This window comes from Trachypithecus francoisi, unplaced genomic scaffold, assembly GCF_009764315.1.
Source record: "Trachypithecus francoisi isolate TF-2019V2 unplaced genomic scaffold, Tfra_2.0 Lachesis_group18, whole genome shotgun sequence".
Taxonomy (NCBI): Eukaryota; Metazoa; Chordata; class Mammalia; order Primates; family Cercopithecidae; genus Trachypithecus; species Trachypithecus francoisi.
The window spans coordinates 66,782,403-66,795,772 of NW_022681463.1; the positions used below are offsets into that span (position 1 = coordinate 66,782,403).

Genomic DNA, 13,370 nt, shown 5'->3' on the forward strand with positions numbered 1-13,370 from the left:
ATCCTAATTAAAAAGCAGAAATTGTCAGGCTGTATTAAAGAACACAACCTAACCACATGCCATTTATAGAAATCATACTTTAACAAATTAACAATATTGGGAACAAGAAAAATAACAATGCTACAAATTTGACAGTTATTAAAATGATAAGGGAATACTATGAGCAATTTTATGTCAATAATTTCAACAACATAAGGAAAAAATGGACAAATTTCTTGAAATGTACAAATTATCAAAGCTCATTCAAGAAAAAAATAGGTAACCTCATTAATCCTATATCTATATCAAAAGGTTAATTTATAGATAAAAACCTTCCCAAAGAAAACTCCTGGCCCAGATGCTTTTATTGGTCAATTCTACAAACATTTAAGAAAATAGAAAATCAATGAACATTGGAAATTGAAATGTTAAAATATGTGTAATTGCATAAAAAATACTTAGGGATAAATTAAGTAAAAGATTGCAAGATCTATAAACAGAAAAATATAAAATATTACTGAGAAAAATTAAAGAATATTTACACAATTAGAGATACATACCAAACTAGTTTGGAAGACTCAAAATTATTCTCCCCAAATTGATACATAATGGCAATATCAAAATTAGCAGACAGAAGGAAACAATAAAGATTAGAGCAGAAATAAATCAAATAGAGAATAGAAAAAATCATAGAGAAAATTAACAAGAGTTGATTTTTTGAAAAGTTGAAATCGACAAACCCTTAGCCAGACTAACTATAAAAAAGAAAGAATAATTAAATAAATAAAATCAGAAATTAAAGTGGAGACATTACAACAGATCCCTAACAAATTAAAAGAATCATTAAGGGACTATTACAAACAATTATGTATGAACAAATTGGATAACCTCAAGGAAATGGATAAATTCTTAGGAAAACACAAACCACAAAGATTTAATTAGGGAAAAATAGAAAGCCTGAACAAACCCATAACAGATAAAGAGATTGAAGTAGTAACTGAAAACCTCCCAACAAAGAAAAGCTCAGGACCAGATGGCCTCACAGCTGAGTTCTACCAAACAGTCAAAGAAGAATTAATAATATTCCTTCTTAAACTTTTCCAAAAAACGTAACTAGAGGGAATTCTTCCAAACACATTTTACGAGGCCAGCATCACCTTAATACCATAGCCAAACAAATATACCACAAGAAAAGAAAACTAAGGCTGATATCTCTGATGGATGCAAAAATTTTAATAAAATATTAGCAAACTGTTTTCAACAACACATCAAAAAGATTATACATCATGAACAATTGGAACTTATTCCTGGGATGCAAGGCTGGTTTAATATATGCAAATCAATCAATGTGCTACATCATATTAACGGAATGAAAGATAAAAACTACACGAACATTTCAATGGATGCAGAAAAAGCATTTGACAAAATCAACATCATTCATGATAAAAACTCAACAAAATGGTTACAGAAGGAACTTACCTCAACACAATAAAGCCCACATGTGAAAGCCCACTGCTAACATCATAATCAATGGAGAAAAACTGAAAGGTTTTCCTCTGTGATTCAACACAAGGCAGGGATGCTCACTCTTGATACTTTTATTTGATACAGCCAGAGCAACTAGACAAAAAAAAAAAAGTAATGGGCAACCAAATCAGAAAGAAGTACAATTGCCTATGTTTGCAAATTATATGCTCTTATATAAAGTAAATCCTAAAGACTCCACAGAAAGAACTGATAAATTCAGTAAAGTTGCAGGATTCAAAAACAACACACAAAATAGATGATATTTCTATATATTAACGAACTATTCAAAAAGGAAATTAAGAAAACAATCCCATTTACAATAGCAAAAAAAAAAATATGAATAAACTTAATCAAAAAGGTTAAGATTTGTACATTGAAAACTGTAAAACTTTCATGATTAAATTAAAGACACAGACCAATGGAAAGAAAACCCTTGTTCATGGGTTGGAAGAATTTATGTTGTAAAAATGTCCAAAGTGATCCACAAATTCAACGCATGGCATTCTTTACAGAAAAAGAAAAAACAATCCTAAAATCACAAAAGACCCTATTACACATACTATTTGTTTTTACTTTAAGTTCTGGGGTACATATGCAGAATGTGCAGTTTTGTTACATAGGTATACACGTGCTATGGTTGTTTGCTTCACCCCTCAACCCGTCACCCACATTACGTATTTCTCCTAATGCTATCCCTCCCCTAGCCCCCGACCCCCGCAACAGGCCCCAGTGTGTGATGTTCCCCTCCCTGTGTCCCTGTGTTATTGTTCAACTCCCACTTATGAGTAAGAACATGCGGTGTTTGGTTTTCTGTTCTTGTGATAGTTTGCTGAGAATGATGGTTTCCATCTTCACCCATGTCCCTGCAAAGGACATGAACTCATCCTTTTTTATGGCTGCATAGTATTCTATGGTGTATATGTGCCACATTTTCTTTACCCAAGGACCCTATATAACCAAAGTTATCTTTATCAAGAAGAACAAAGCTGGAAACATCAATACTTTCTGATTTCAAAATATATTACAAAACCATAGTAACCAAAATAGTATGATACTGGTATAAAAATAGTTACATAGACCATTGGAACAGAATTTTAAAATCCAATGTCCAAACTCAATAAAAATAGAAGCAAAATAGGAAACTGGAAATAAATCTGACTTATAAAACTATAAAAGCAAAAATTCTAAATAAGTATTAGCAAAGAGCATCTCGCAATATATCAAAAGACTAAGTAGAGTCTATTTCAGGAATAACAGGTTGGTTAATATCAGGAAATTAATACATCCATTGAATTAAGTACAGCAAAAAAGTAAAAGATAAAAGCACATGTCCTATCAACAAATACTTAAAAGGCATTTGACGAAATTCAGTAGCCAGTCCTAACTAAAATAGGGCTAGAAAGAAACCACTTAAATTCAACAAAGAAATTTTCTAAAAGCTAGCAGCAAATTTTAAAATCATAACTAGATAAAGATGATCTGTTTCATATTATTTTAATGCTATTACAGGTATTATAGTATATATAGCATGAAACCAAATAACTGGCAGAAGTATTGGAAAAGATGAGAAAAAAAACTATTTTTGGTGGTTACATGATTGTATACCTGCATGCATAGAAAAAAAATCAACAATTGTAGTAAAAAATTATAAAATTAATTTTTAAATTTGTTCTAATTTCTGAATTCAAAATAAATATTTTTTAAAATTAGCAGATTTTCAGCCAGGCGTGGTGGCTCACGCCTGTAATCCCAGCACTTTGGGAGGCTGAGGTAGGTGAATCACCTGAAGTCAGGAGTTCAAGACCAACCTGGCCAACATGGTGAAACCCTGTCTCTACTAAACATACAAAATTTGGCCAGGTGTGGCGGCAGGCACCTGTAATCCCACCTACTCGGGAGGCTGAGGCAGGAGAATCACTTGAAGCCAGGAGGCAGAGATTGCAGTGAGCCAAGATCACGCCATTGCACTCCAGCCTGGGCAACAAGAGCAAAACTCCATCTCGAAAAGAAAATAAAATAAAAGTGTATTTATGGTATGCAAAAATCTCTTACAAATACATAAGAAACAAGTAACCCAATAAAATAACGGGCAAAGACAATTCACAGATGGGTAAATCAGTGGCAAACAAACAAATGAAAAGATATACAAATTCACAAGTAATAACCATGGATATGCAAATTGCAGTAACAATATGATTATCACTACACCCATCAGACTGATAACAATTTGAAATGCCATAACAGCTATTGCTGGCTGGACGTAATGAAATGGGTACTCTCTGAGATTGCTTGTGGGAAGGGGACGTGTTTGGACCTTTGGGCAAAGCAATCTGGTATCATTTCTTAGAGGTAAAACACATACCCACACTTAGGCCACTTAGCAATAACATTCCTGTGTGTTCCATAAAAATCAATTTCTTTGTAAAGACATATGTAAAAAGATATTAACTGTAGCATTGCTTTGTAAAAACACAAAAAATTAGCCAGGCATGGTGGCAGGCGCCTATAGTTACAGCCTTGGCCTCCCGAAGTGCTGGGATGACAGGCATGAGCCACCATGCCCGTCCAAAGTATACTTTCTAATATGTTCAAATATATAGGATTTAAAATATTTTTATGGAAAAATATGAATACATCAAGAGACAAAATTCTGCTTCTCTAGTGATCAAAGAATTCCAAGGTGAAAGAATGAGTTACTGTTTTTCCTTAGAAGATTAGAAAAGATTTTAAAAGCTGATAATACCAATTGATTGTGTAGATGTAGAGAATTAAACACTCTGGATGCTTTGTGCTTTGTGAATGTAAACTGTTAGAACCTTTCTGGAGCATACTCTGGCAATATTTATGAAAAGCCCTTAAATAATCAGTGTACAGTCCTACAGAAATATATATAAAGAATAAGGATAGTCAGTAATATCAAGAAATTATAAGCAAGTTACCTAAATAAAATAACATATGTAAAGTGCATAGTGCAAACTTAAACTATTATTAACATTCAATAAATGTCCTAAAACTGAGGGATTTGGTTAATCAATTGGTAGTTGATATGGTTTGGCTGTGTCCCCACCCAAATCTCATCTTGAATTGTAGCTCCCATAATTCCTACGTATCATGGAGGCGCCCAGTGGGAGGTAATTGAATCATGAGGACAGGTCTTTCCTGTGCTGTTCTCCTGATACTGAATAAGTCACAGGAGAGCTGATGGTTTTATGAAGAGAATTCCCCTGCACAAGCTCTCTCGCCTGCTGCCATCCATGTAAGATGTGACTTTGCTCCTCCTTGCCTTCCACCATGATTGCAAGGCCTCCCCAGCCATGTGGAACTGTGAGTCAATTAAACCTCTTTCCTTTATAAATTACCCGGTCTCAGGTATGTCTCTATTAGCAGCATGAGAACAGACTAATACAGTAGTCAAGCTCAGGAGGAGAAAACAAATAATGAAATATTTAATAAATAGTACTTGCATCCTAGAAAGGAAAACACTGCAAGTTTTTAAAATGATAATGTAGATCTATGTTCTGATTTAGAAGAACATGAACAAAACCCAAAATATTATTAAAGGGGAAAAAGGAAACTGTAAAGCAGTATCTTTGAAAATGCATTTGCAATTATATTTTGTAGAAAAAAAAATCTGAAAAGAAGTGCCTGAAAATGTTAACAGTGGTTATCGCTGAATAGTGGAATTTCTGAGGTTCATTTCTTTTTCTCCATCTATGTTTTCTCATTTCTTTCACAATCAGAGTGCATTGTTGCATAATTTTTAAATTTTCCAAAGCATCACAGTGTGGATGAATGTTTAGAATAGGGAATCAGAATCCTAGCTCCTTAATGTAATAGCAGTATGACATTAGGCATTTTACTTTTAAAAATCTGTTTACACATCTGTTGATTAATGATACAGAATCAAAATAAGTCATTCCAAATCAACAGGCCTTTGCCGTACTTGAATCCACAGGCAGTGGGGAAGAGGGTGCATGCTGACATTAGCTCACACTAGCAAAACTTCATGTTGCTCAAATAGATATTCAAAAGACAGGCTCAGATGCAGGAACTTGTGGAGTTATTTTCAAATGTCTCATGACTTGAAAGAACAGGTGTTAGAGGAAACTGTGTCTACATACTTGCTAGGAAAGCATTCTCAGGTTTCTTTTCTAATCATGGAAAAGATGATACATTAATGGGACTATTACCCCTGCTTTCTGAAAACAGCCAAGCAACCAGATGCATGAAACCCATATTCAGGAGCAATGAAGTCATGGTTAAAAGTCCCAAGCATTCTAGCAATGAAGCTAAAAGAATTATATAACCTACAAGTCTCAACAAGTTTCCCCAGGTCCACCATGTACCTAATAAAACTCTTCTGAGGACCATTAAAAGACAATTCTAAATTCATCTATCAGGACCTTTGGATCAACTCCAACAAAATACAGAATGTCCCTGATGGAGCTGTTTAGAGATACAATTGCTGCATGCTCAAAATTACTTTGGAAGACAAAAGGAATTTTTGATTTACAAACAGAAAGAGAAAAGGAGAGGACATTCCATTCTGGAACCAATAACCTACAATGACAATGAAGAGCATGAAGAGGGGTTGAGACCTTTATGCTGCTCAGGGAGGACAAGAGAGGTAGAGCAGTGAGACATTGCAGGGACACCCACATCCTCCACCAGCCCAGCACCGTCCTTGGAATCAATGAGCCTCTGATTTTCTTTAATATTTAGAGCAAACAATTCTGCTTTGGGAAAGAATGACAGGGCGAGCCTCAGGATGAGTTCTGTGTAGCCTAGTAAAAATGATGTAAGCCTACCGCGCGCGGTGGCTCACACCTGTAATCCCAGCACTTTGGGAGGCCAAGGGGGGCGGATCACAAGGTCAGGAGATCGAGACCATCTTGGCTAACACGGTGAAAACCCGTCTCTACTAAAAATACAAAAAAGAAAAAATTAGCCAGGCGTGGTGGCGGACGCCTGTAGTCCCAGCTACTCCTACTCAGGAGGCTGACGCGTGAACCCAGGAGGCGGAGTTTGCAGTGAGCGGAGATTGCACCACTGCACTCTAGCCTGGGCAACAGAGTGAGACTCTGTCTCAAAAAAAAAAAAGATGTAAGCTAAACCCAATGTGAAGCTGAGCTGTTATCTCCCACCTGGGCTTCTGCAATGGCCTCTTCACTGGTTTCCCTGTATCTGCAGTCTACCTTCCAGAGAGGTCTTTTTGAAACACAAATCAGATCATGTCCCTCCCTGAAGCTTCTCCTCACACTTAGAATAAAATCCAAAGTCCTCACCTTGGTCTATAGGGTAATCACAGGTGTTAGTTTTCCTGGGACAATCCTGGTTTATGGCTATTGGTGTTGCTCCCCTCTGATCTTCCCATAAGTTGGTCATTTCTTCATTTGATCCAGGTCTCTGATCAAACATCATCTCCTCAGAGAGGCTTTCCTTGACCTCTCTGTTGAAAAAAACAACTCCCTAATCCCTTTCCCTGCTTGACTTTTTTTCAAACATCTTATCACTGCTTATTATGTCACATTTTTATTTCTTAATTTGTCTGTTTCCCTGACTGGAACTGCGCCCTGGGAGGGCAGCTCTTTGTGGTCTTCACTAAAACACCCTGGATTGAGAGCTGGCCTTGGCACCTGGCAGTGGCTCAGTAAATATCTAATTACTCAATGTATGAATATATAAATGAATCTTTGGCTCTGCATAGCGAGTGTTCATTTACTCCAAACTTGTATTGAACATTGCTTAACCTAGTGATTTGTAAAACTGATTCTGCCAAGTGCCACTTTAACACTGTCAAACCGAATTTATGTTTTTCTTCTGGTTGCTTTGCTAGTTTTGAGTTGTTCTGAGCATTATCTACGGACAATGTCTCTGAGAGAAGTCCTGTGTATGGATTTCCAACAGGAAATTGCTGCTCTGTATGGCAGCTTCCCCCAGTCCCAGAGCTAGGCTTGCGGGTCCTTGTCTACTTAGTATACACCCCTACCCTTGAACTTCACCTCTCTGTTTGCATGCCAGAAGAAATTAACAAGGAGCTAAGAGTACGCCTGATTTTACACTTTGTATTAAAGTGCCCGGAGAAGCACACACACACAAAAATAGAAGTTACCAAAATCCCAACACATCCAATTTCTGTTGGAATAAGCCAAGCATCCACATCTTAAGGGTAAGGAAATTAAGAAAATTTAAGAGATATAGTTGAGTTCATATAACTAGTAAGTGGCAATGCCCAAACGTACAGATACATATCTGTCTGGCGTCAAAATCTACGCTGCCTTCTAACAAAAACAAGGAAGCCAGTCTTTAAAGGGAGATGGATTTATTTTTCTACAAAATTTTAAGTAGCCCATGCCCCAAAGGGGAACCACACAGCTGAACAAATGACCTGAAAACATATTCTTGACTGAACAGTAAATAGTTGTCAACCATGGTTCCCCAATGACCCAAACTCCAACTGAGCCTATCCACAAGTTCAGTTTTCCCAAGCTTTGAAAAAAGGCCGTAGACAGATGGGCTCCAACTACTGCAGCCTAGGCCTTTACACTTGTTTTTTTTTTTTTTTTGCCAACAAATCATTACTCTTGAATAAGTATACTAGAGGGAAAAGTTGGCCTTCAGTGCAACTCTCAGTGAACTTAAAGTTACCACTTAAATTACTCAAAAACTAGAATTTCTTCTTACAGGCCTGAGACTCCAGCAGCAAGGCCTCTATGGGAGAAACTCGATCCCCCATGGGAGGTTCAGAGAGTAACTCCCCCAAGTTCCTGTTTCATTACTCTGTCTCAAAGCAGGCACTTGAGATACCAGCCAGCAGCCCTACAGCACCCCAAATTATAAGAACTGGACTGTATCTGACATTGCCAGACTTTCAGCAGTGGGAGGGGGAGGGCTCCTCTGCATTGTGCCTTTCTCTTCAGAAGGATTAACCTGGTGATGATAAACCTTTGCACGAGGATGGGGGTGCCAACACTCTGGCTCTCAGAGTTCTCCTTACCCTCTACCCTTGAATTTCACAAGTCAAGCTCATTGGTCTTCTCTTGTCTTCCTTCTATCTCCAATTCTAGGATCTGAAAAACAGCCTCACATCTCTGGGGGCCCTCTGTGATATCCATCAGACCCCTGAACCAGTGGTGGTGGGGGCAGTTCCTGAGGAAATGAAGATATGGGGTGACTGAGAACCCCAGGAGTCAACCTCTGCTGAAAGCCCACCCTCTTGGCGTGGGTCTCCAAGGCTTCACACACTCTGTTACAGAGGCTGCTGCCCTCAGGAATGAGAAGGCACATGCTGAGATCCAGGGCGATTGAAAACAACTATTTCCTAGGATTAAGGAGGATGTACCCTATATCCTGAAGCCAATCTGGCTCCTGCTGGAGAGGTTCAGGAAGTGACTGAAGGCCTCACCAAGGAGCAGCAGGGCTGAGATCAGTACTTTATCCACGCAACTCTTACAGGATTGTAATAGGTTTGTATAGAAATCTAGTCTTCAACACACTTTGTTATGCAATCATACCTTGACTCATACAGAGTGAGGTAGGAATGATTAGAATCCCCCGCTAACAAAATCTAGAGCAGTGCTGGCCACAGAGAAAATACCGAATGAATATTTGTTGAATAAATTGCAGAACGAGTGAAAGGAAAGAGACTCAAAGCAATCAGGGAGTGGAGAACAGGATTCGCAGGTGTCACCTTTAGGCAGGTACAGGGAGGGATCTCAGGTCCAACAACTCACTTCTTGACAGCCTCATGCCTTGTCTAAGAACCTGCAAGGCTATTAAACCCAAACTCTCCAATTACTGAAAATAAAAGCCAGCCAAAACAACACCCACCTGTCACTACTCTAATTTTCAGATTCCTCTCTATTTTGTATCCCTGGGTGTTTCTCTTACTTTCTTGAGAGCTCAACTATGCACTTTAAAAAAATGTCTGTTATAGTCTAGCTGGCATTTCCAAGTGTTTTTAGCAGGAGGGCTTCAGGTTATCTTGTTTGTCCGCACGACTGAAAATGGAACTATGTTTCTTTTTAATATGTTTTTCAGGGATAATGGAATTATACTTAATTGTATTTACCCTAACATTACTCACCTAATGTCACCCTACTTCAATACATGTTTGAAAAATATATACCAGTGAGTGCATATTCTGTTCTGTCCCTAAGCTCAATGAAAATGTGTGTTCCCTGAATTGCCTTACTTCTTGTGAATATCCGCTTCCCTTCCCACACTAACGCTCACTCAGGTCCATTCTCCTTTCCTTCTTCTGTTCTATTGTGGAGACCCTTCATCCCCTGTTCTCAAAATTCGGGACTTAATCACTCAGCCCAGGTCCAACAACAGCCTTCTCCCAATACAATGCAATCACAACCAAGTGCACAGACTAAACCAGATTATAATTTCAGACTTGATAGTTTGCAAGGTACTTTCACATAACATTATCTCACTTTAGTCTTCTCAGCATCCCAGTAACATGGGTGCTTTCGTCCTCTTATAGAAGAAAAAAGGCCCAGAGAGTTTAAGAGGCTTGCTGAAAGCTAGAAAGTGGTGAAGTTAGCTTCAATTCAAGTCTCCTCAATCAGCATTCAGTTACCCTGGGACATAGCCAGCAGCCTCCGACAGCACCCCCACATCCCAGAGAGCCAAGTGGATGCACCAGTCAATTCTCTTTACACCTATTATAATATTTTAAAATACATTAAGCAAAGAATTTAATTTAAAAATCTTTTAAGAACTAAAATAGTCTAAGGATGGCTGGGCACGGTGGCTCAAGCCTGTAATCCCAGCACTTTGGGAGGCCGAGACGGGTGGATCACGAGGTCAGAAGATCGAGACCATCCTGGCTAACACGGTGAAACCCCGTCTCTACTAAAAAATACAAAAAACTAGCCGGGCGAGGTGGCGGGCGACTGTAGTCCCAGCTACTCGGGAGGCTGAGGCAGGAGAATGGCGTGAACCCGGGAGGCGGAGCTTGCAGTGAGCTGAGATCCGGCCACCACACTTCAGCCTGGGTGACAGAGCAAGACTCCGTCTCAAAAAAAAAAAAAAAAAAAAAAAAAAAAGTCTAAGGATGGAAAAGAGAAACAGCATGTCGTGACATGCACAGTATTTCCCCAAAGGAATTTCTGTATCATTTTATCCTTTTGCAAACTTTAGAAACAAGGCTACCTTATATTTATTTATTTTACATAAAACTGTACAATGGAATTTATTTGTTTGCCCTTAAATATCTGTTGTTTTTGTTTTGTTTTGTTTTGTTTTGAGAGACTATTTTTAGTTTGCAACAACATTGACTAATGGGGGTAGATGATGAGCCAAAAATAGGTGACCTTAACCAGGCATTCAACAACCTAGGTTAGCCAACAAGTGCAGATATCTCATCTGGAATATTTCTCTTTGAAGACATACTCACCGCTCTTTGGAAATTCATAATACAGGCCCATCGGTATTGCATTTTCTGAAACACTGTTTCCCAGAATGTGTTCTGGGAAACACAAGATTCACGAGATTCTTACTGGGGCTGAGGAGGAAGCAGTCTGTGAGCAAATCAGTTTGTAAAGCTGTGTTTTCTGACAATAAGAATAAAAATAGTAATTATAACAGCTAGCAAAGACTTGGGCCCTAGCAACGTCATTATTCACAACTAAAATAATAACAGCAATAGAGAGCACTGTCTCAGTCCAATTGTACAACCTAAGAGGAAAGACCAAGCCGGTATCAACACTTAATGAGAAGGATTCACTCCACAATCTTTACCATAGAACATTATTTCCATCCTTAGCTGCAACACAGAAAGGTCAAGAGTCTGACAAATGTTCTCTAGCATGTTATTCCTTCATAGCATGTAATATTTTACAGTACTTTTCTTTCTTTTTTCATTCATTTACTGTCTGTCTCCCACCTAAAATGTAAGCTCCAAAAGAGGAGAATCGCGGGGTCCCAGCTGACTAAGCACATGCTTGACATACAGCCATGAATAGTTGTTAATTAAGTGGACGGTTGAAATTTCCTAATTAAGGCCTGGCTTCTAAGGTCTAAAATTTACTAGGACCCATCAAAGAGATGGATTTTCAAGAGTAACTAGAAAAACATATCACTCAAATTCCCAGAATTTTATCTGAACTTTTCAGCTTTTCTCTGCAAGCCCACACAACTTGCATTCATAAGGTCAACCTAGTTTCACTGTGTCTCATGGAGTCATCCTGTTAGGCCACAATATGGGGTCACACGGGTGTGGCTGACTTCCAATTCTGCCAGCCAAGTCTGCATCTCTTTGTGTTTTAAATAAATCTGCTTGATGGAGATTCAACCAGATAGGGCCTGATGGCCACTACCTGAGCTCTGCCCTTTGTCCTGTGAGCCAGTTCACGGGAGCCTGGGTTCTAGAGGACAAAGCAGCCCTTGGCTCTCAGCCACGACAGAGCAAAGCCTCATGGAGCCCTAACGGACGACCATGTTCCCCACAGAATGTCCCCTGCAGAATCCACATCCACACGTGCTCAAACTGATTTGTCACTCTCTACAGTGGAAACTTCACTTGCCACTCAGAGTTTTACCTTCGTTTTAAGCAATTCCCTTGAGAACAAAGGAACTCAGTCCAAAGGCCAAAGTGCCAATCAAATAATGAAAGTAAAAGAAAAATTGTAACAGCCAACACTGCACTGCTGCGGTATTTCCCGAGTCTAGTTTTTGCTAAGCCCTGTGCACGCGTGATGATTGTATTTAATCCCCTCAAACACCTTATGATGCAGCTTCCCCTGTTATTGCCATTTCACAGATGAGGAAAGAAAGGCATGATACATGTTAAATCAAACAACGGCAACCCAACGCAACCATCACAAAGCACTGCATGCCCCATTCTGCCTTCCCACAGATCCAAAACCTGCAGTGACTGAGGGGATAGAAACATGGTACCTAGGCACGATGTATGCCTCCCCTGGCCACTCAGCAGCCATCTGAGAGGACTTTATTGTATTGATTCAGCTCATCTCAGGTGCATATACCATAGGTCTAAATTGACTCCTAGAACTGCATTAGTTATTCCAGACACTTTAATCCATTACTTAATGCATTACTCAGATCCTGCTACCAGAGAGGGAATGGCAAGAAGTCAAGGTCGGTTAAACATGGATGAAAATAATAATAATCTTGAAAACACCTGCACCTGTGAAGAAAGAGCCATAGTTGGGAAGCCTCTCACTGTCTAAATGTTTCATCATTTGTCATTTAAAATGCTTGCCATGGTCTTATTTTTAAGCACATAGTATCTTTGTGTTAGAGATCAAATTTTAAATAATCATCCTCTAATTAGAGTAACCCCCAATCAAAAATGAGTCACTGACCTTTTCCTCAGTGTTTTATTCCAGTAAGCCAGAATAAACACATGAAATTGTTACTATGGAGACCAAAGGTACTAAAGGGACCCAGCCTCTCATTAAAAAATTGACACACCAGCAGGAAAAAAAAAAATGATGAATGTTGTAGTTATTTTAGGGAAAAACGTGTCCCAAATGTTGAGGTTAAATCAGCCACCCCTTTTCCTCCAGGGGAAAAAAAAAAGTTTCCAATGCAAATGGTTTGAATTAATGCCATGGATATTTATAACAACAGTCTGGTTAGGGAATTTATTTGCTATTCATCAAGCCAATGTCCCTGAGGATTAAAAGAGCCCAAAGAAAATATTTTTAAAATAATAAATGAAATGTCTTTTGGGTTGGGAAGCCACTATATTCATATTCAGCACCACGACTGCTGGGCTGCGTCCTCAAAGCTCAAGGCCTCTGGGACTGGACAATTCCACAGTGCCTTTGGAAGAGAGTAACAGAACACATGTGTCCCAGTTGACTTGCCGGTAGGAGAGCTGAGTTTTC

The 13,370-nt window shown here is 38.8% G+C and overlaps 1 long non-coding RNA gene across 1 annotated transcript in view; it reads right to left on the bottom strand.

The window, feature by feature from the left end:
• The window catches only part of LOC117063234, a 244,373-nt gene that overhangs the window by 95,978 nt on the left and 135,025 nt on the right, over positions 1–13,370 (bottom strand). The window contains exon 5 of the long non-coding RNA XR_004428825.1: positions 1,459–1,599. This is a non-coding gene — a long non-coding RNA (uncharacterized LOC117063234). The remainder of the gene's footprint in view (positions 1–1,458; positions 1,600–13,370) is intronic.